At 45.2% G+C, this 22,658-nt stretch overlaps 1 long non-coding RNA gene across 2 annotated transcripts in view; it reads right to left on the reverse strand.

Annotated features, from left to right (window-relative positions):
• The window catches only part of LOC147651380 (uncharacterized), a 54,378-nt gene extending 35,470 nt beyond the window's left edge, over positions 1-18,908 (reverse strand). For both annotated transcript variants that reach the window (XR_015274335.1, XR_015274334.1), the window contains exon 1: positions 18,752-18,908. This is a non-coding gene — a long non-coding RNA (uncharacterized LOC147651380). The remainder of the gene's footprint in view (positions 1-18,751) is intronic.
• Positions 18,909-22,658: the final 3,750 nt, after the last annotated feature.

Raw genomic sequence — 22,658 nt, forward strand, 5'->3', positions numbered from 1 at the left:
GCTGTGGCTGGAGCGTTTGGCGTGGGAGGCGATAAGAGAACCCTGGGGTTTAATCTGGATCTGATCCCCACCCCTCTCCTGGCAGTGTCCAGCCCGATAAGGACTGATAGGAAAACAAGGTTTCAGCAGGATCTCTTGGCTATTGACAGCGTTTGCTCCCAGCCATCATCAAATTCCCGTCAAATTCCCCCTTAGCGCCATCAAACCGCGGCTGCCTGGGGCGGGAGCCGTCACCTCCTCGCCGAGTGCCACCATGTATCCCACAGCCTGTGACATTTTACCTGCAGGAACAACATCCTCCTAAATTTGTCCGTTTACTGCGGATACACGCGAGGCCAAGAGGTCAAAGACAGAGCGGGGAACCAACAGGAAAAGAGAAGATGTTTCCCTCCAGAAGGGGCAGAAGATTCCCTGCTGGCTCCTTCCAACACTCCTCGGAGCTCTGGGGAGGGGAGATTGCTCAATTTAACGTTCAAACAAATTATCCCATTGGAAAGGGCTCCGTGCTCTCAGATAAGACTTTCCCAGAAGTTTAATTCCCTAATTTCATCAGGTGCTGCCTCGGTTTTCGGGGACAGATTTAGAGGGCACCTCCTTTGAGGGCAATTTGAGAGAAGCAGAGTTGACACGGTGTCAATCTCTTGCCAGGCTGAGTGGCATCTCCCAGCAAACAATTGAATTTAGGGACACAGCCTGCTTGTTCTAATCTCCTCTCTCTCACCAGGCTAAAACGCTCTTTTACATAAGCAGCAAATATATTCAATATTTGATGATGTGCGACTGAAAATTTGTCCTTCCCCAAGGAAAATAACTCCAGGCTTTTAAAAAAATGAGGACTGGGAGCTCAACCATTTTCCCCAAATGAAAGGTCATAGCAGCAACTGATATCCTAAATTTATCTCCTTGGTTTTATAAAAACCCTTAACTTCACAAAACATTTTGGGGTAGGACACAGATTTGAACAGAGAGGTTCCTCAGAGAGAGAAAATCCCTCACTTTTGGGTGCTTCCCACAGGTTGGATGGTCTGTGCCGTGTTCATTCCTGATGAGCTTTGAAAATTGTGTAGTCAGTGCTTCTGGACACTTCCAGAGTAGAAATGAACTTCTACAATTAGTTGGATACAGAGAAAAAAAAAAAATCTTTATCCAGCTGCTGGGATTGACTGAAAGAACAAAGAGTCCCATTATTTTAGATATAATATATACACACAAATATATATAAAAATATGACTAACAAAATTAATCCAGGCCTATGGGAATGATAGATGGGAACACCCAATTTCCAAATTTCCTGATGTCCAAACAGCTCAAGTATTCATTTATTTAACACCATAATCATGATGCATAATCACAGCTGAACGCCTTGTGCTGTAGCAAAACACCTACTTGAATTCATTCATTAACATCATAGAAGGTGCAAAAATATGAAATAAATTTCCTTTTTCTAGGCTGAACTGTTATATAAGGAATACAGCCTGACCTGACTGAAATAAATTATACATCTAGCAGGAAATGACTGTCCATACCGTGAAGCCCTTGGATTTTGTTCTCTGTAAAGATCGTGGGCTGTGATGTTAAATGTTCAGACAGACTGATGGGGCAGTTTGTGGCTCATCATTTCCATGTCAGGGGATGTGTTCAAGCACAGGTATTGAGACAAGTGACACTTGGAACTCCCAGCAGACAGGCCACGCAATGTCCTTGAAGAGTCTGCCAAGAAATTCAGGTTGTCACCAGTTTGTCATTTCTAGAAGAAATTCCTAGTTTAAACATCAAATATCCCCATAGCACTTACAAAATTCCTGGAGAAATCATGACTATCTGCAGGAAAAAGACGAAATATTCCCTGGCAGAAGGCATTTTTGGTTGTTTTCAGGAGGCTGAGGGTGGCACTGAGGAGGGTTCTGAGGTGTTTTCCAGGTGTTGGACACCTGGACACCCATACAGGTACGTGGAGGTGAAAGGCAAAAATCAGTGAAAAGCAATCCCTGCCTGCATTTTCCACAGAGCAACTTTGAGCAGGGTTTGGAAAGTTGGTAAAAGTAATTTTTTACTTGTTTTTCTCTCCCTTTTTAAGCAGCAAGGAGGCCAGGCCCATTTAAATTCTGCTTCTGGCTTGCAGCGTGTCTGAACACAGAGAGGTCATGGCTTGATGCTGCTACTTTGATGATGGAAGAGAATTTTATATTTCGCTCCTCCAAGTTTTTCCTCCATCTTCTGGCTCTGCAAGTGGATGAGTTGATATTTCTAAGTGCACAAACACACGATTAGCATCGTTTTCTCTTCTCAGAGGCCTTTGATGTGCCAAAAATAAGGAATATCATACAAAGTTCAGCACCCAGAAACCTGCCTGACAAAACCCTCACACCTGGCTCAGGAGCAAGGAGGGCTCACAGGAGAAAGGAGAGGCTGGGGAAAGGTCCCTGTCCTCTTCTTCCAGCTCCAAGGGAAGGGAAGATTTTCCAGGCCCTGGGGAGTTCTATAGCAGAAGGTTTAACTTCAGCCAAGGATTTAATTTAAGGTTGGATTTCAGGCCCTCTAACACAGGCTGGTTCATCCTACAGGGAGTTGTGTTACCACCCTGAAAATGTTGAGAGAACTTCTCAGACCTTCAGCTTTGTCCCTCCTTCTCTGACCCCCCCTTATTGTCAATATTAACTTGGCATATTTAGGAACTGTGACTCAGCCTTCCCAGAACGAAGCAGTGTCCCTGAGGCTGCTCAGGAGCCACGTGGTTTGTATCCTAAACCCAAAACTCCTCACAGAAAATAAGCGGATTGCGCTCAAAAAGGACCCCGAGCTTTTGTTCCACCACCCTGACCCAGCACTGAGCTCCACCAAAGCCTTCCCTGGGTACAGATGTGCCATCCAGCACTCAGCTCCTCCCTCAGAGGAGCAGAGAGTCCCTCATCCCATCAGATGTCCTGGGGAGAGGCAGGGATGACCTTTCCCAAGGGCTGGAGCAGAGCCAAGTGGAGCTCGTAGCACAGAGTGACAGGGGACGAGCAGCAGGGCTGGGATTTGGGCTGGGACAAAATGCACCACCATCTGCTCCAGCTCATCCTGTGCTGCTTGAAATGGATGAGGGGAGAGGAGATATTAATGCTCAGAGCCCTGGGAGCCGGGGTGCATCCCAAATCCCCACAGCACAGCACACATCACACATTGTTTCCAGCACTGTAATTATCTGATAAAGCTGTTAAGCAGCCCCCTGAGGTGCCAGGAAGAATTCATACTTCCCACCACAGCCAGATATTAGTCAGCAGCTGGATTCTACTTGAGGAGGGGGAAAAATTGTATCAGGAGAGTCATTTCCTTGTGTTCCTGAGAAATTCAGGTTTGTGATGGGAGGATGAGCTGGCTGCACTCAGCTCTTCTTGAGAGGTGAGGACTTTTCTTAGCATAAAGAGAGAGAACCAAACATTTAATATGTGCACAAAGGTGGAGGGTTCACATTTGCCTCCACCCCACAATGAAACCTTATTAGGTGGAAGATAACCAAGTTTCTATGAATTGACCCCAAAATTAAAAGTTAGAGTTCAAGGCCAGGCTGGATAGGGCCTGGAGCAACGTGGGGTGGTGGAAGGTGTCCCTGCCCATGGCTGGGGTGGGACTGGGTGGGCTTTAAGATCCCTTCCAACCCAAAGCATTCCATGATTCTATGATTAAAGAAGCCCAGGTATAGACATAAGACCCCCAAACCTCAATTGCTTTGTCAGTTAAAGAAATAATGGGAAATTACTAATGAGACAAAAGAAAAATTGCAATTACAGGCACTTCAGATTGGAGCAAAGCCACCCTAGAAAATAAACCAGCAGCACTTTGAGAAAATCCCTGTCTGAGGGAGCTTCCAGGCATCACCCAGGCACTGCTCAGCGAGGATGCTGCCAACAACCCGGTGCTGCTTCCCGACCTGGTTTGTCCAAGCAGCAGCACAGCTCCAAGCAGAGCTTCCCTGGGGCTGCTTCCTGGGAAAAAGGGATGGACAGGTTCAAATTCTGGATCTGGAACAGTTCCCAGGTGGAGCATCCACCCCTGTGTCACCTCTGCTGTGATGCTGCTGCTCCAGGAGGCGCTGGGAACGCACACAGTGGGATCATTGCTGCGTGCCAGGGAAACCCCCACAGGTGAACCCTTCCCAAAACTCCTCAGCAGCACAGCTGGAGCCCCAGAGGGAAACACCCCCAGCTCAGCTCTGCTTTATCTCCCATCGTTCACGTGCCAATATTGACACAGCCACAAACACCCATCTCCCTCCTCACCTTCAGCAGGCAGCAAACACAGGGGGTGACTTTGAGCCTTGTTTACCAGGGAGACCAATTGCAATTCTCCTCTCCACTCGTCTTTTATCTCAGTTTCTTCCCTTGCCTCCATATTTACCCTCTGCTCTGGCAGCACGGAAATGTGTTAATGTATAATTAATAATTATAAAGTTCATTAAGCACTACTCTGCAGGGGCCTTACAACCCACACTGACCCAAAAGGAGCCTTGTTCCCCCTATTCCCAACACCCCCATTGGAAAAATAAACCTGGGTTTGATCTTTCTTATTTTTCTTTTTTTTTTTGAGGGACTGGTTTTGATCATTCCAGCAGCCTCTGGTTGTTTTAAAGTGGTTCCTGCACCCAAACTCTGTTTTGACCCCACCAGAGTAACTGCAGCAAAAAACAGAGCTGCAAAGCAGCACTAAAACATCCCCAGCTATAACATTTACACTTGTCTTTTATCATTTCACATATGGAGACATCACCTAATCGTCAATAGACTCACAACAATTCTCTTCAAGGCCCTCACCCATAGCTCCTCAGAGTCAATGAGACCATTCTACTGCCTCCAAATGGCTTTGGATCATCCCCAAAAGGAGGAAAAAAAACCCCACCAAGATAAATTGCAAATTGTCTCATTAACTCCTCCAAATGTCTTCTGAACCATTTCCAGAAAAATAAATGAAGGGGAAAAAAATAATAATAAAAAAAAAAAGTAGTCAAGCACTCCAAGAACACGACTGGAGTAAAAAGAAATAAAAATAAAAAGGCAGCGCCCAGAGTAGTCTCAAAGTTCTACGAGAGAAAATATAATCACATATTGGAACTGACTCCTAAAATCCAGGGAGAACAAACCCTGCCACGAGGCTGCCCCTCAACCCTTTCTGTCTCGTCTCTCAGCCTCTCCTCGCTGCTCTGGTGGGAAGGATCCACAGCATCGTTATCAGAAATAACCACACTCCTCCCCATCTGCCCTCGCTCCAAGCTGAGCGGGGAAACAGGAAAAAAACCCAACAAAACCCCACACAAGTGACAAAACAGTTACATCAACAGATGTGAGCTCTGATTTAAGCTGCTATTTTTCTGGCCCTAGAAGTCTTTGTTTTACTGGGAGCATGTGGACTCACAAAGTTTTCTTTCACTCAAGTACATAAAAAATTTCTTGTGAGCCAAACACAGCAACAACAACAAAAAAATCCATACTAAGTTCCCAATCCCAAAAGATTTCAGATGGAAGGAGCCTAAATATCTGTAAAAATCCTACCTTGAGCTTAGAATTCATCATCTGGGGTGCAGCAAATGCTCTGGGTATCTGTGGTATTCACTTTGTCACAGGCCTAGAATTGGTTAATTTGAACCTATCTCAAAGCAAAAATATTATTGCCACTGTCCTGAATGTTTTCTGTTCACTGCTGAAATAAAATCCTCTGCTGAGTGGTGATTATGAAACCTGATTGCCCTGGTAATTCCAATATCTGCTTCCCTTAATTTCCAACTCTCCCACCAAATAAAGCCCAGGACGAGGGAGAAGATTCATTAGCATGACAAAATTAAAATTATCCCAACAATCCGCAGTCGCATCCTGCTGGATTCTGCATCAAACCAAGCTTTGTTCTCCAGCTTTTCCCTGTTTGAGGAACAGCTTGTGCCAGCCCCACGCCGTGGCTCAGCAGAAGGGGAGCTCAGAGAGACGATCAGTCTTCATTTGTGACTTAAATGGTTCCGATAGAAAATTGAGTTTTGTCATTTTGAGACGGGCAAAGTCTCTCAAATGCTGCCAAAAAAAACAAAAAAAAACAAAACCAAAAAAAAAACCCCAATTATTCTTATTTTTTTATATTGGAAAAAGTCTGTGAGCTTAAAAATATTGCAGAACAAAAGCGTGGAATAGGAAATGCAGCTGTTTACAAAATACAGAGCAATTTCTGATTGCTTGCACTCCATCAAAACACAAGATATCGTGATGAAAAATACCTCAGCTTAATCACACATCCTGAGGTGATATCCCTGCATTTTCTGCTGTGTCAGGGTGAATAATTCCGTTCCATCCAGATAAGATTTGCAATATAGTTTGAATTTCTCAGTGCGTTCTTCCCTTCTCTCCACAATATATTACAGCCCAAAAATAGACATTTACCAGAGAGGGCCAAAAAAGCAGAAAAATTCACACCAAGCTGACCAATTTTGGAAATTAAGCCAAAATATTTTGTATTTTCACCTCTCCAAAAATTTATTCCAACATCTATCACCCGAATACACATCCAAGTTCAGCCCCACAAAAAAAAATAGATTGAAAAAGGAAGAATTTTTATGCAATGATTAATTCATGCCACAAAAACCCCAAAAACATTCAGGGAGTTCTGGTGTTTCCTTCTTCTCCTGAATAATTGGAGACTTGACCTAATGCATTTCCAAAGGCTTGGCTCCCAATCCAAGATTCCTTACCAATTCCAGTTTCTTCTCCAAGAATTTAGGAAGAAAATCCCAATTTCAGAAGTTATCACAGAGAAGGCTCCAGAGAAGGATTTCAGCCATTAGAGAACATAATTATTCCTTTTTTTTTTAATCCTGTTCCTTGCATGAAGCTTGACCATGGGCTGGAATTTATAAATTAAATGTTGATCACCACCATAAGTGCACAGAAATAATAACTATTTATTTTTCCCCCCAAAGCGCAACCAGCTGTCCCTGAGGAAGGGACACAGAGCAAAAATCACAGCATGGCTTAGAAAAGTTAGAAAAAATTTCCAAGGTCATCAAATCCAACCATTCCCAGCACTGCCAAGGCCACCACTGCCCCAAGTCCCATGTCCTGGTGGCTTTTAGATCCCTCCAGGAATGGGAACATCACCACCCTGGGCAGCTGTGCCAATGTTTGATGCCACTTTTGGTCAGGAAAATTCATATCCAACCCTCTGATTAAAAGTTCATCCCTCTGCCACAAGCTGAGGCCACGCTTTGTGCCTCAGCAGCCTTTCCAAAGCAAATATTTTGTGTGTTTTCCTTTTCTGTGTGGAATCAGAAAACCCCAGAAATCCAGTAAATATAAATGGCCAAATAAAAAAGGAAACCTATTCACAGCCTGTGCTCAACCACACTCCAGGGAACTTGTAACTGCTTCTCGGGAGAGCTGGGTAAAATATCTGTATGGATCATGTCAGGAGGAATTACCAGCACTTATTTATGGCTATGTCACCCAATCCTAACATTTATTCACTTTATGTCACAGCTTCACTTTTAATTTGATCATCCTCCTGATTTCCTCCACATCCCAAACGCCCTGGAGGCCCTTTAAAAATAACACATGTATGGAGCCCAATTCACGGGAAAAGCCCCCAGATAAATCCAGGCCAGCAGTAAATAACCATTGGCTTCTCCCCTTGGATGCTGCAACAGCATTTATCCCACTCCAGAAAATCCCAGGCTGCCTGTCCAATATCTCCATTTTCCACACATCAGTCCCAGTGGCTGAATTCCCTTCTAAAGGCCTTTATTTTTGCACTAAAAATGGCTCCATTCGAAGGCAGGATAATTTGTGCTTCATCAGGATCCCAAAGAACATCAATTTAAATTAAAAAAGAAAAAAAAAAAAACCTAAAATCGGTTTTGCCAGCGACCAAAGAACAGACGACAGATGTTCTTCAAAATTTTATCAAAGATTATTCCTGTTCTGAGCAGCTGAGAGAAGTTTTAACAAATAATTTCTGACATCAAATTCCTCTCAGCACAATCCAAAAACGTGTTTGAGACACTGAGGTAAAGATTTGCAAAGTACTCGATCCTCAATTCTCCTCCTTCCTCAGACAACAAGATGTGGGTTTGGTGGGGGGTTTTACAGCAGGAAAAAATAGAAATAAACTGAACAAGACAAAAAAAATCTGGCACCAGCTTATTAAATATTCAGCCAGTCTGGCCCAGCTGCATGTGTCTAACTCAGTCTGGCAAGTTTGCAGCTCTCTGAAGAGAGATTTAATTTTGCATTAAACACGCGGTCAAAAAATTAAGTTCAAGGGTTTGACAGGCGAGTTTGGGGAGTTCAGCAGGGCATTTGTTGGCCTGAAGTTGTGGCCACCCAACTTCCATGGAAGTTTCTCCCCCTTCCTCTCCAGAGGGATTTTTCCACACCCAGTGGAAACTCCAGTCCCCAGGAGCAGCAGCTCTCTTTGGAGCACGGCTTTTCCTTTTTTTTTGGAACAAATCTGCCATTGGGTAAGAGATTTCTTTTAGGGAAAAAAAAAAAAAAGATAAATTTGTATTTTAATGGATTTTTTTTCCTTCAGCAAGCCATGTAAAAATAGTTACCTTGTGCGTTAAGGGACTATAAAAGCAGCTGCCACAATTTCATTTGCTTTTAGAACCTTCCTCCACACATGATGTCACATTTTGCAGGTTAAAATAAAACCTGGTTACTCTGAAATGTCTCAGACAGCTGGGTGGTGTTCTCAGGACAGGGCTGGCTCCCCACAAACTCCACACATTCCCAAATCCTTGTTTTCTTGGCTTTCCCAAGTGCAGCACAGGTTCTGCAGCCTCGTCATAAAAACCTCATTAACTGAGCCAGAATAACAGGAAAATAATTTTAAACTAAAAAAACAATGTTCTGATTGGAGTCTTCTTCCTTGGCTGTATTAAGGGATTTTTTTTATTTTCTTTTTTTGTATTTTTCCCCATTTTTATTTTAAATTGAGGATGAGGTGCAAAGCGCTGCCTGTAATTTATTTACACACCTGCTTCACAACCACCTAATTTCTCCAAAACCAGCAGAAACCCAAATAACAGCATTAAATTAAGCCTTAATTAAGTGACAAAATCAGGCCAGCAAAGTGACCCTGAGTCCCCACTCAGCACCAACACCCCTGGGACAGCACTGGCTCCTCACCAGCAGGAAAATTCCGCATTCCCATCGAATTTTGCCTGGCTGATGCTGAGTCCTGCCCCTGCCAAACAGATCCCAGCATCACCATGGAGGTCCCAGACAGGAGCTCTCCCAACTCAAAAATATCAGGAAAATCCAAAAAGTTGTCATTCAACACCTCAAAACTGTGTCATTACCATGACAACAGAAATAACTCAATTATTTACCATCCACCCATAGCAGCTGCACCAAGACAAACTCGTTCCCAAGGCTGTTGTGGGATAGTCTTTCAAAACTTTGGATTTAATCATAAATAACATCAGATTAAATGGGTTTCTAGCAGTTTACTTGTATTAGTTATATTAATTTTATTTCTGAGTGCTACATTTTAATGCTGATATATTAAACACAGATATACATATATATATATTAATATATTGAAATATATGAGAAGATGTAGACATAATTTGAATAAGCCCTTGAAAACAATCAGCTCAAGACATGCAGGAAATCACCCAAAATTAAGTTCTTTTCTTTCCTAACCTCCATTAAATCATACAAGGTTTTACCACAGTAACTCCCAAACCTACTCACTTTAAATTGCTCTCCAATGCTCTGGACATTGTGTGGCTTCACTGAAGAAATGAAGGTGGATTTGTTTCCACAGATAAAGCAAATCCTTTAAATTGTAAAGGGAAATTGTCACTAAGTGCCAAAAGCTTTGGCACAACACCAAATTCTGCACCGAGGGGAGAAGGAAATGAGATATCCCCTCAGATATGTGACAGAAGCGTTTTGTCCCCTGTTCTGCACATCTCCTGCAGCCCAGACCTGAGAATTCTAATTCCAATTCTAATTCCAGCTGGAATTAGTGTTCCTCAGAGCAAAGTTGTGGTTTGCTGAGGTAATCACGGGTTCATTTGGGTGGGAGAAGCCCCCCACGATCACCGAGCCCAAACACTGGTCCTGTCCCCAGGTGCCACATCCTGGTGCCTTTCCAGGGATGGGGATCCCACCACTACCCTGGGCAGCTGTGCTGGGGCTGGACAAGAGGGATTTTTCCTTCTGTCCAACCTCAGCCTCCTCTGGTGCAGCCTGGGGCTGTTTCCTCCCCTCAGGTGCTCCCAGGAGACAGGACCAAGGTGGGAACAGGGCTCTTCCCAGGCTCCTCAGCACAGAAACTCCTCTGCTTGACTCAGAGTTCAGCCCCTAAATCACCCCAGGAGCATCTCCAAGCCCACATTCCCAGCAAAGGCTGCAGCTGCTGCGTCCCCTGGAATCCCCATTCCAGCCATAATGGTTCATTGAATTACAGAGGCAGCAGGAAAGGACAATTTGTTATTTCCTCCCTGATTTCTTAGTTCAGATCATCCTGACGGGTCTCACCAGCCGCTGTTTGATGCTGCACGGGGCCACACAAACCCCACAATCATTTCAAACAGCATTCTTTTTCCTCTTGCTTTTCTGTGCATAATTGCCAGGTATAAAATACAGCTCATCTTGAGCCAGCAAACCCCAGCACAGGGCTGCAGCTACATTTATTTCTTCTATAAATAGCATTTCATGGAGTGCTCACCCTGGAATTTATACCACTTTAGTAATAAAATGAAAGTGGTGTTTTGGAAACAGCATAAAAATGCATTTTTAATCATGAAACCTTGTAAACCTTGCCTAGAATAGTGTCAGAGACAACTTTTTCTTGCAGAAACATTGGAGAGATAAATGCTGACCAAGTCATGGGGCAGATGTTGGAACGATTGGGATTCAGAAAGTGGCTCCGGACACATTGAGCTGGCTCGGCATTTTAGGGCTGAAGTTAAAAATACAAAGCAATGAATTTTGAATGTGATTATTCCATAGATGCTTCTGGGAACTACTGGAGAAAACAATTTTGGGCAAGGCACAGGAGGCTGATGAATGTAATTCCAGGATTTGGGATGAGGAAAGCAGTGCATTTCAAAGGTAGGACCTGTCTTGGCCAAAAATCATCAATTCCCACTGCCCTGATCCTCCCTGGTCACCAACAGCTTCTTTTCATCAAGGTTGGGCTTTGGTGGGTCTTTTCTCCACTACCAAATTAACACTTGATTTTTGTTAAACTTGAGCTTAAATATGTTGGCACTAACATAAGAAATTCCAAAGTTCTGGTAGCTGAGCAGAAAGGGAGCATCAGGATAAAGTCAAAAAGAAAATAAAGCAAAAAAAAGAAGAGTAAAACCCCAAATACATCAACCTCTTCTTATTTATCCATGGAAAATGAAGAAACTACTTATCCTAAAGCCTATTTACTACTTATTTCCCACAATTTTCAGAAATCCACAGAATAATGGGAAGCTGGTTTTCTCCTTTTCCTAAGAAGCGAAATAAAACCCAACGAAAGGACTGAAATGGCGATTAAAGTCAAGGAAATCAGTGGGGAATAAGACAGGGACAAAAGGAAAACAGGATGTAAATCTTGGCTCCAGAGTGTGCACTGAAGTTTGAATTCATTGTCTTCATGTGAAGACTGAATAAACATGATTTTAAATTAAATCCTGAACACCAGTAAATTCCTGTGGCCCAGGCACTTTCACTTCATGGATGTATTTTTTTAGGGGGGGAAAAACCCATGAAACTCAAGAAATTTCCACGAGGCTATTTACAGCTCTTTCCTTTGGAAAAGCAGAATATCCAGCAGGAAAGGCTTGGTGAGGACATGCCAAAGAGAGGTGATGTCCATCTCAGTGTTTGGCTCTAGGGGAGCAGGGAGGGACAGATATCCCTGTGCTTCCCAGCTCCAGAGAATTCCCACCACAGAGATTCCCAGCAGCTCTGCAGCAATTCCTGAGCACTGGAGGCTGGCCTGGCTCAAACGGGCTGCTATAAATAATTCCAGGGTTAATTCAATGGAAGGGCTTTGGGACAGAAACACGGGAATGATGATCCAAAACGAAACATTCCTGAAACTCCCTCAGGGCTCTCGGGGCGCCAGACGCAGAAGGTGCTGATCCTACACAAAATCCAAAGGGCAATGCATATTTTAAAGGAAAATCCACTGCAAACACCAAGGGAAGGCTGGCACTGACTCAGGGAGCTGTGCCTGGAGCACAAAAACCAGGAGAAGTCTCATGGAGCCCGCTGAACCCGAAGGAATCAGACATGGCCTCGGGAAGGCGACACGAACATCAAATATTCCAGCTATAAATACCCTGCCTGCCTCTGGCAGCCACCTGGGCCACGCAGGGATAAGCAGGACAAACATGGAAAGGCTTTTGGACCTCCCTCCGTGCCCCTGACCACAATCCAGGGGGACAGAGCCGCCAGCACACGGAGGGGGAGCAGCCACAGAGAACTTCCCATGGTTTGGGTGGAAATGCCAACAGTCCAAATCCCAAATGGGGGTTTTAATGGGGGAATTGAGTGGGAAAACCTGTCCTAGAAACATCATCCCAGTGCTGCAGCAATAAGGGTGAAGGTGTAGGTCTATAAAAGAGTTATGGGTTTGGATGAGATTAATATCCCCCTTTTTTGGTGCAGGCAGGAGGAAAAGTGCAAGCGAGATGATTCCTGAGTCCATCAGCATTTCCCTTGCACTTTCAGTCATGATTCAGCTCCCATTTCAGTAACAACTGGAGCTGTACTGTAAAACATGCTCTATTTTGCTCAGTCACTGGGATTTCCAGCCTGACCTTTCAGGAAGAGCCAGCAGCAGATCCACACACCTTGAAAAGGTGAGGGAAACCACTCATGCAAAGCTAGACAGACCAAAGGAACACACACCCCACCAGCACAGCTCTGAAATCATCACAAACTCCTCCCAGATGAAATTCATAAATTAATGAAAAAATCCTTCGGTATCACCAGGAGGACTAGCAGGAGTTTGGTGAATTATTTACTCACAGAGCAGGAGACAAGGGAAAGCTTGCAGCAACATCAATTCCTGACACATTAGTGAGTCTTTCACTTCTGTTTTATCAGCCTGCTCGGGTGCTCTCAAGTTTGCTGAGTCCTGTTCTGGGCCTCACTGAAAAGAGGTGACAATCTTGTCCACGTAGAAGCAAAGCTGGAAAACTCAAACCTCATTTTAACAAATCTCTTCTGCAGCCACTACAGAGGTGGCTCAAAGAACAGCTGGGATTTCATTTGGGATCTTCCATTCACTCATTCTGGGTATTAGCCCCAAATAAATGCATGTTTCAGGAAAATTATATCAGAGTTTTGTCATTGTTTCCACTCTGATTTTTTTTCAATTTATCAATCGAATTTCAATTTATTTTTTTTTCAATTTATCAATGTTTCATCAGCTTTCAGACAGACTCTGATCTCTTCAGCAAAGGTTTGTCGATAACTAAAGGAGCCAAACTCATCCCTGCTCTCCCAGCAAGGAAAGATACAAAGGAAATAAATGGTCAAACATCTTCCCTCCTCTCCATTCTGCAACACAGGAGGGAAGAGGCCACACCAGAGCTCCCATGAAATCCAAAAAAGCTGAGAATGTACAATTTTTCCATGATTTTCTGATTGAAAAAACCCCTGTCCCAGCAAGAATTTAGAAGTTCAGAAGGGCAAAACACTGAAAATGTGAATGCTCCCATGCACAACCAACAATCACAGGATATTATTCTTCATGTCTTTAAATATGGACAACAGCTCCTTCCAGATCAGCCTTGCTTCAAAACCTCATTTGGCTGAATTTGATGGTTTTATTAGAGATTGTTATGTACATAGAAAGACAAATGAAAATCAGATTTTGGAGGCAAGAAGAGGGGAAAAAATCCTGTATTTTCCTTGAGCCTTTATCACTCCATCCTGATTAAACAGCTGTCAAGCCCACCAGGCCTGAACAGTGAGTAAATCCCTGGTTCTGAGGGAAAAACCCCCACCAAAAAAAGGCTGATTGGGAGGAGGCATTTGGCCCATGGATATTTCCTGGAGTAGTCACAGAAAGGAGCCTGTTTGAGCATCTCAGGTCACCAGCAGACAATTGAGGCACAGATGTAGAAAGAACATCGAGCTTTGGGGGATAATCAGATTTATTTTTTTCAATAAGTAGAGCGTATTATTTTCAAGTGGTTAACTGAGAATAACTCTTGCAGAAGTACAATATAACAGTAATTATTCCAAAATCAATGGCACAAAAGGGTTCATTTCAAATCATGTTACGATTGCTGGATTAAAGTAGTTATTATATAATAGGATAGCAATTACTCCACCTTAATAATTTCTGGGTTTCTGAGGGTGAAAGTGATAATACACAAGCTACAGCAGGTGTCAAATTTTAGATGTTGTGGGATGAATATTCCAAAGGCTGGAAAGAAACAAACAGATTAGCATATAAAAACCACAGGCATGGAAAAGAGCTAAAAATACCCAACTACTTCACCCCTCTCGCCTTGAGCAGACATTCAGAAGCAGCTCGCTCATAAAGGGCTCTGAGCACGCAGTTTAAATCACCAGGAAGGTTCTCATCACCCTCCTCTGAAGGAACTTCATGGGTTTTGGGATAATCAGCTTTACTGTCCGTGACTCTGGCAGGTCTGGAGCAGACAAGTGGGACGGTGGGAAGTCCCAGATTGGCAGGAAACCCTAAAGACTCATCCCGTGCCTCCAGCACAGCTGGGCTTGCTCTGGGTTGGAGTTTTGTCAGCTGGTTGGAGACTCCAGTTCCTGGGATCTCCCTCACTGGGATATTCCACAGCCCTCTGGACACATCCCTGTGCCACCACCCTGCCTGGGCAGGTGTGACCAGGGGATCACTGTGAGCCCCACCAACCCAACCCAACCCAACCCAACCCGGGATTTGCTGTAAAAGCACCCCCAAACACCTGGCTGCTCCTGGGTTTCTTGCTCCCCTATCTCACTGCTTTTTAACCCCAAGCTCCCTTCCTTTCTCTTTAAATCCTGTTTTTTAATCATGTTCTAAGAGCAGCACTTTTTCAGATGCCACCTTAAATCCTTCTTGGAAGACTTGGAAAGAATAAAAGAAAAAAGAAAAGAATAAAAGAAAAGCCCTCCTGACAAGCTTTTCCAGTTCTTCTCTGCTCTGTGGCAGCTTTTCCCTTATTCCCAGTTCCTAAAAGAGGCCTATGCTAACAGACCCAAGAAATGGGAGGTTTTTTTACAGATTCAAGACCCCAGAAAGAAGAACTGGGTTTGGTTTTTGTCCTATTTTCTTTTGAGAAGAGATCCCATCTGTGCCTCAGGGCACCATCAGTGCCCAGCAGCTGCAGCACCAAGGTAGAGCAAATACACAACTGCCTGATTAGTCTTTGAAATGGAGTTCTCTTGGTATTACAAACTAAATGGCAAGTCCAAATGAAGTCCACCTAATTCCTAAAGAACAAATATTTGAGCCCTATCAAGGAATGCAAAGTCCCTTTGGAAAGGGAAGCAGGCACTGAGGTTCAATACAGGTAAATGTGAAGAGTTTAATACAGTTAAAGCAAGGAAAAAGGAAAGTCTCTTAAAAAAGATAACTTTGTATCGATTGTAAATTTACTAAGTGTAGTTCAACACACGAATTTTTGCCCAGTCCTGTCAAAACAGGGAAACACAGGAAAAGCAGCCCTGGAAACACAATCAGGCAGTGATGGAAGGAGAGGGATTTCTGTCACTGAATATTTCTGCAAGGCTGATTTCATTCTGTGAGGATTATCAGTAACCAAATTATTACAGGTGCTTCACAAAACCTAACCAGTCACAGAGCTCTGAAGTGGAAGCCAAAAATATAGGGAAGATTTGCTTAAAATGTAAATATTTGAGTAAACTACGATCAGGGTAATCAAAGTGTGAAAGAAGGAGGTCACTCCAAGGAAAACTACACGGTCTCAACTTTCCCACCAGCGAGTGTGACCTGTGACTGATCCCCACCTTGTCACCAGCCCTTCTTTGGACACCTCCAGGGATGGGTACTCCAAACCTCCCTGGGCACCCTTTTCCAACCCTTTCCATGGGGAAATTCCTGCTGCTGTCCCCCCTGAGCCTCCCCTGGCCCAGCCTGAGGCTGTTCCCTCTCCTCCTGTCCCTGTTCCCTGGCAGCAGAGCCCGATCCCCCTTGGATGTCCCTTCCTGGCAGGGACTTGTGCAGAGACAGAAATTCCCCCTGATCCCCCTTTTCTCCAGGCTGAGCCCCTTCCCAGCTCCCTCAGCCCCTCCTGGGGCTCCAGACCCTTCCCTGGTCACACTCCAACCCCTCAAAGTCCTCCTTGCACTGAGGGCCCAGAGCTGGACACAGGAATTGAGGTGGGGTCTCACCAGTGCTGAGCACAGGGGGACAAACCCTGCCCTGCTCCTGCTGCCCACACTGCTTTTGATCCAGGCCAGGTGCCATCAGCCTTTCTGGGCACATCTGGCCACATCTGGGCTCACATTCAGCCAGCACCAGCAGGTCCCTGTCCACTGGGCTGCTCCAGCCACTCTGCCCCAGGGCTGACAGATGTGGGTGAAAGGGATCTCAACAACCCTGCAGGCACAAAACTGGGATCTCAACATGAGCAGAAGGGATCCCAACAACCCTGAAGACACAAAACTGGGATTTCAGCACAAACCCTGCAGATTCCAGCACATCCCAGCACCCTCCTTCTCCCTGAGCAGCAGCCCCAGCTGCACCCCTGTGATCCAAGGGCTATTCCCTCCCTCCCTCCCAGCACTCACAGAGGCCACCCTTGCACGTGAACCCAAACCCAGGATTAATTCATGATCCAGTGGGAGACTTTCTCCTGCTCCCCTGCCTGATGCCAGGAGCTGCTGCTGCTGGTGAGGCACCAGCAGTGCCCAGGAGCCACAGCAGGGCTGCACGGAGGATGCCAAATCCCAGCCCCAAAGCTCTCCCTGAGCTCTCCAGGCTCAGGAAAACCTGCCCTGTCCCTCCCAGCACAGCACAAACCACGGTGCCAAAAAGGGTTTCTTGGTGCTTTCAGCAGAGAGATTAAACATTAAAGCAGACGGCGGTGGTAGGAAATATTAATGCAGCATAAATAAGCCCCTTATTATCACAAAAGCATATTAACTATTCACCTCAGCAAAATTCTTCTCTCATCTCTCTGCCTGCCTTCCATCACAGCAGCTGCTCTGTCTGATATAGGCCAGTTCCTCCTAACTTCATGTTGAATTTCCTCGTGCTGAAACACTGGAAACACGACACAGAAATCTCCAAAGAAATCTACGAAGTGCTGCACAGAGCTGGCAAGCACAGTGTATTACAGATTATTTCTCCCAGCCTAAACTGAGGTAAAACAGCTGCATAAACAAAAGGTGAAAGCAGAAAGGCTTCCAGACAAATATTTCTGCATTACCACTCACAGAGAAAAGCATCACAACACATCCAGTTACTGGGCAGCTTGAGGAATTATACTGAAGATGGTATAGAAATACCCACTCTACTGAAATAGGTTCATAAGGCAAGAGATTTTAGCAGGTTACTCTTAAAAAAGAGACTCCCAAAGATAAACGGCAGCAAGATGCCACAAACTGCCAGTGGCTTTTTCAAGCCAAGAGACTGAAATAAATCCTCAAATATTCCTCAGAAATTCAAAATACTGAGTAACATTAATGCACAACTTCCCCCCTGCCCCCCAGCATTGTTTATAGTCAGCAAATTCTTCATTGATGGGGCCAAGAGGCTGATCCTCCAGGATCAGCAGGACAGGCCGAGAGAAGTCTGTCCACCTCTGACCAAAACACTTCATGGCTGTCCCATCTCTTCCTCTTCAGCAGAACATTTATTAGGAATTCTTCTAGGGCAGAGATGATTTTTGTGATACCACCAGATGGTCCAGTCCCACTTAAACCAGGAAGAGCAAATGTTTGTCTAAACATCAGAGGGAGAAGCTGGATGCTGTGATGTTCAGCCAGGAAAACTCCCCCGGGCCCAGCAGCCATGGCCCAAGCTGAATTCCTGCTTTGAAGCCTCCAAAGCCAAAAGGCTGCTCCACCAGGACTTGAGGAGTTTTATTTTACAATTTTTGGGACCTAAAGGAAGGAAGCTGTATTGGGAAGGAGTTGATTCTTCTAATTTTCACTTCATGTGCAGTTGCCTGAAAGCTCCCAGCTGGGGAATAAGTGCAGAAGAGGAAACAACAGCAATAAAATAATTTGCTGTTATAGGAATCTTTCCATTAAAAGGAATCCAGCAAGGGGCTGCTCTCCACCTCCCTGTGTCCACATGGAGCTTTTTCCACACCCTGACCACGGTTTTTTTCCCCTTCATTTTCCTTTCATTGCCTCATCACAAGCTGGGTGACAAGAACCCTGCACTTACAGGTAACACCTTTTGTCACCAAGCCAACTGCTCCACTCCTCCAGTCCCCTTCCTACAGCTCCCTGCAGCCCAGGAAAGGGAAAATTCGGTGGGAAACCATCCCGAGGCACAAAAAGGAAACCTCCTTCCTACAGCAGAGGAGAAAGCAACACCCAGCTCCTGTCTGACACCAGCAGGAGGCTCACACAGACACCCAGGAGGCTCCAGGATCTCCTGGCACAGGCACAAATCCTGGGAATACTGAGAGCCACTGGAATAACTGAATTTAGCAGCCCTGGGCAGGACCCCCTGCAGCAGCCACCAGACATCCCAGGGGGGGAAACACATCCTCAGCCTCCTGCTCAGAGAAAGGTTTGTCCAGAAAAATACCCAAAAACCAAACTAAACGCCTTACCTTGAAAGCAATTGTCCCATTCCCAGGAACTCCCAATCCTTCTGTATTCACAAATCCCTGGATTACATGGATTCCACACCCCCAATAAACAACTCTGCTTCATCTTTCCCTCCTTCCTTCCCTGCTAAATTCCCTTCCCACAGCCTTCCCGAGGGGCAGCAGCTGTTCCTGGTGGGCAGCACAAATCCCCACAGGTGGGAGGGATAACGGGGGGATTTGGGAATTCCAGCTGGAAGGGCAGGGAGCACCTGCACAGCCCCTCCTGCCACTCTGCAGGGAGTGCTTGAGAAGAATTGCTTGGATCTGAGTGGAATTAAGGGAAATTCCATGGGATCTCAGGAGGTTTAGCAGGACCAGGAGCTGTGTCCTGCTCTGGGGTCCCACAGGAGGGACAATGGCTTTTTGGAGGAAGCCACCAGCGTTCCAACACTGTTCCAAAATTCCAGTAGATCACGGTTTTAAAAAATTATCTGTTTGTGTTGCTATTTTTCCCTCTCTCTCCAAGTTTTGCTGTATTACAGAATGGCTTTAAAACAACATTATTTCCTTTCCCTCTCTTGCTCCGAACCCCTGGAATTTGTGTTATTGATCCACATTTCTGCTCAGCCTCACATCCAACACTTTTTCCTCAGTGGAAAATCTCTCTCGTTTACTGAGGTCTCCAGTCTCAAACCATTGCCAAACACATCCTGGAGAGCTGATTCCTTAAATAACACCATTGCAGGGGGGAAAAAAACTAAATTAATTCCTTTTACACAGCCCTTCATGGAGGGCACGTTGAGTCTTTTGAAGGATCCATGACCTGAACTGGCTGCAAATTCCAAAGGTCTTGGGGTCACTGGAAATGCTGATTCCTCCTCCAGAGCAGGAGTAGTTATTGCTAAATTTGGGTCTAAATTTGGAGGGGTTTTTGTCTCTCCTCAGCTTCCTCTTTTTCAGATCCTGCCTTTTTTTTCATTGTCATGCAGGGAAGTCAAACTCCTGTGCTGTGAAATTGCGAACTGTTTCCATGGAGATGATTAATATGTTCATAAATCCCCAATAATTCATTCACTGCGGGACCACTGAGGGTGAAATGTTGGCTGGCAAAAGAAGATGACTTTGAAAACAGATTTTTATTTTTTTTTTCCCCTTTTGTAATAACCCAAATAAAGAAACCAAACAAATAAGTGCAATGCGTACAACATGAATATTTTAAATTATCGTGTCTCCTTTATGGCGTTCAAGCCTCATCCCAACAATTTTAACTTTGGTAAATGTTAAGGAATAGCTTTTCATCAAACCTTTCAATAACTAAAAGGTGAAACAATGATAATTAAGGCGTGTAGATGGTGGATTATTGTTATTTTTATAATTCCATCCTGTGAGAGGCACTCTGGGGCAGCTGGCTGACAATAATCCCCTTTCAAGGTCAGCATTGTGCCTTAAACAAGTGCCCAGGTATGACAGGAATCATCTCCTGCATGATGGAGCTGCACAGCTCCGAGGGGAACTCGTGGCAAGCTCTGATTTTTGATGGACACCTGCGCAGACAATCCTGTCCTCAGCCAGGATTGAGCCTTTCCAAAGAGTTTAATGGGAACTGGAGCAGCTGTCAATCCTTTGGAACAGCCCTATTTTTAAATAAGTCAGAGTTTTACTTAGACTCAAACACAAATAGAGATAAAAAATTAAACTTATTTGGTTTCCGCTCCATTTGACCTAAAATTAATAAAAAAACTGTTGATGGGGGGAAAAAGAAGAGAGTCAATGGTCATATTAGAACAGTCATGAAGGAGGAAAGCAAAAACACCTGAGATCTTTCACTCATTTTACCTTTTTTATTGCATCTCCCTTTTTTTTCTACTTTTTTCCTACTAAATTTGTGTTGCTAAAATTCATCCAAACATCCTGGGAAGTGAGAGACAAGCAGAGCTTCTCCCCTTACTTAACACAGACCTCTCAGCTGATGGCAGAGCTGGGAAAACTCCCCTCAAAGCACAGGAGCAGGGATGAAGGGCTGCACATGGAAGGTGAAAATGCTCATCCCGGCCCAGACTCCCCAGAGAGGCAGAGGTAATTAATTTTAATTAGGTTAATTAAAAGCCATTTGAAATTTTGCGCTGCACTTTTGACACCCCGTGTCCTGGTTTGCCCCCAGACCTCAGGGGTTTGGGGCAAAACTTGGGACTGAAGTGGCAGGAAATGTTTGTTTTTTCTCCCAGTGGAGGTGGCAAAAAGCAGCACAGGGTGACAGTCCTGGTCCTGGTCACTGGTCCATTTCCTGAGCTGGGTCTGCACAAAAACCTCCCCATGGAAGGTTTAAGGGAGGCACCCCAGCCCAGGATGGGGCAAATCCCATTCCCTGTCAGAAGAAACAGCTGGAACCAGCACCTCGGATCCTCTGGATCCAAATCCAGCCCGTTTTCTACAAGTCTGAGAGGTTTTGGGAAAGCTCTGGGTGTAGGAGAGCTGGGAGAAATATGGGGAGCAGCTGGAGGTGTGTTTTTATCTTATAATACGAAATTCTGTGATTCTGAGGCCGGCAAAGCTGCACAAACTCTGCCATTCAAATTCTACAGGAATAAACTCCTGCAGAAATTCCCAAACAACATTGACACCACTCCATAGAGCTGCAGCAGGGCAGGATTTCCCTCCTATTGGAGTAAATGGAGACTTTTACAAAAGTAAAATCACTCTGGAGTTGCAGTTCCCATTCCTCTAACAGTGCACAGATAAATACATTGTGTAAGGGCAATGTAATCAAATTGAAATATATTCCTGTTCAACACTTTCATCTGCTTTCTCCTGTTTCCTTCCACTGGAAAAGGACTTTTTACAAGGGCACGCAGTTGTAGGACGAGGGGGAATGGCTTTAGGATGAAGCAGGGTAGATTTAAATTAAATATTAGGAAGAAATATTGGGAAGGAATTGTTCCCTGGCAGGGTGGGCAGGGCTGGGGCTGCCCCTGGACCCCTGGCAGTGCCCAAGGCCGGGTTGGACACTGGGGCTTGGATCAGCCTGGGACAGTGGAAGTGTCCCTGCCATGGCAGGGGTGGGATGGGATGAGATTTAATGTCCCTTCCATTCTGTGACTCAATGATTCCTCCAAACCACCAATTCCACGGAATTCCAAGCCAGACAGGAAAAGAGAGTTCACACTTGGCAACTTCTTCCTAGCCCTGAGAGCAGATTCTCTATTTCCAAATCCGTTTTCGTGTTCCTGCTCAGCATTTACAGCGCTAGCACAGAGCTGCCTGTCACCAGGGAGAGCAGAGGTTTTGGGAATAGCGGGTGGGGAGAGGGATAAATTCAGTGCTGCCTCAAAGTCAGCAAGGGCAGCAGCTGCTCTGGCTCCAGCCCTGGTCCTGCTGCAGTGGAGCAGGGCCAGGGAGACTCCTGCTCTGCCCACGGGCTCTCATCCATGAGGCTGGGATGGGGCTGCAGCTCCTGGCTCGTGGATGAAAGGCGAATCCAAGCTCCAGCTGCAGTTAAATGCTGTGCTGGGCGATCCAGCGGCCGTGCCAGGAGCGGGGAGCAGCCTCTGCATCCAGCAGGAGCCTCCAAAAGCCAGCCCTGAGGGGGCTGCACCTGGGCCTCGCTCCTTTGGGAGCATCCCATCAACTGCACAGACAGGGAACGGGGCCCTCTGGAAGCACAGGATTCCAAAATCCAAAGGAGGCATCTATTGACCAGCCTGAATTGATCTCTTTTTTTAAGGCTTTTCATTTCTGCACCTAGAACCTGACCTGTCAGATTTCTTACACTTCCCTGCCTAAAACTGTTGGGAACCTACCCTTTATCCTGGGATCACATTCCCAAAACCTCCCATTTGTGATCAGGGCATGCTCCTAATTAACCAGCACTTTTTAAGAAACATTAAAGCTGTTCAGGATCCTTTAATTCCCAGCTTGGGATGACTCTGGG

Source organism: Cyanistes caeruleus, chromosome 10 (genome assembly GCF_971803275.1).
Source record: "Cyanistes caeruleus chromosome 10, bCyaCae1.hap1.1, whole genome shotgun sequence".
Classification (NCBI taxonomy): Eukaryota; Metazoa; Chordata; class Aves; order Passeriformes; family Paridae; genus Cyanistes; species Cyanistes caeruleus.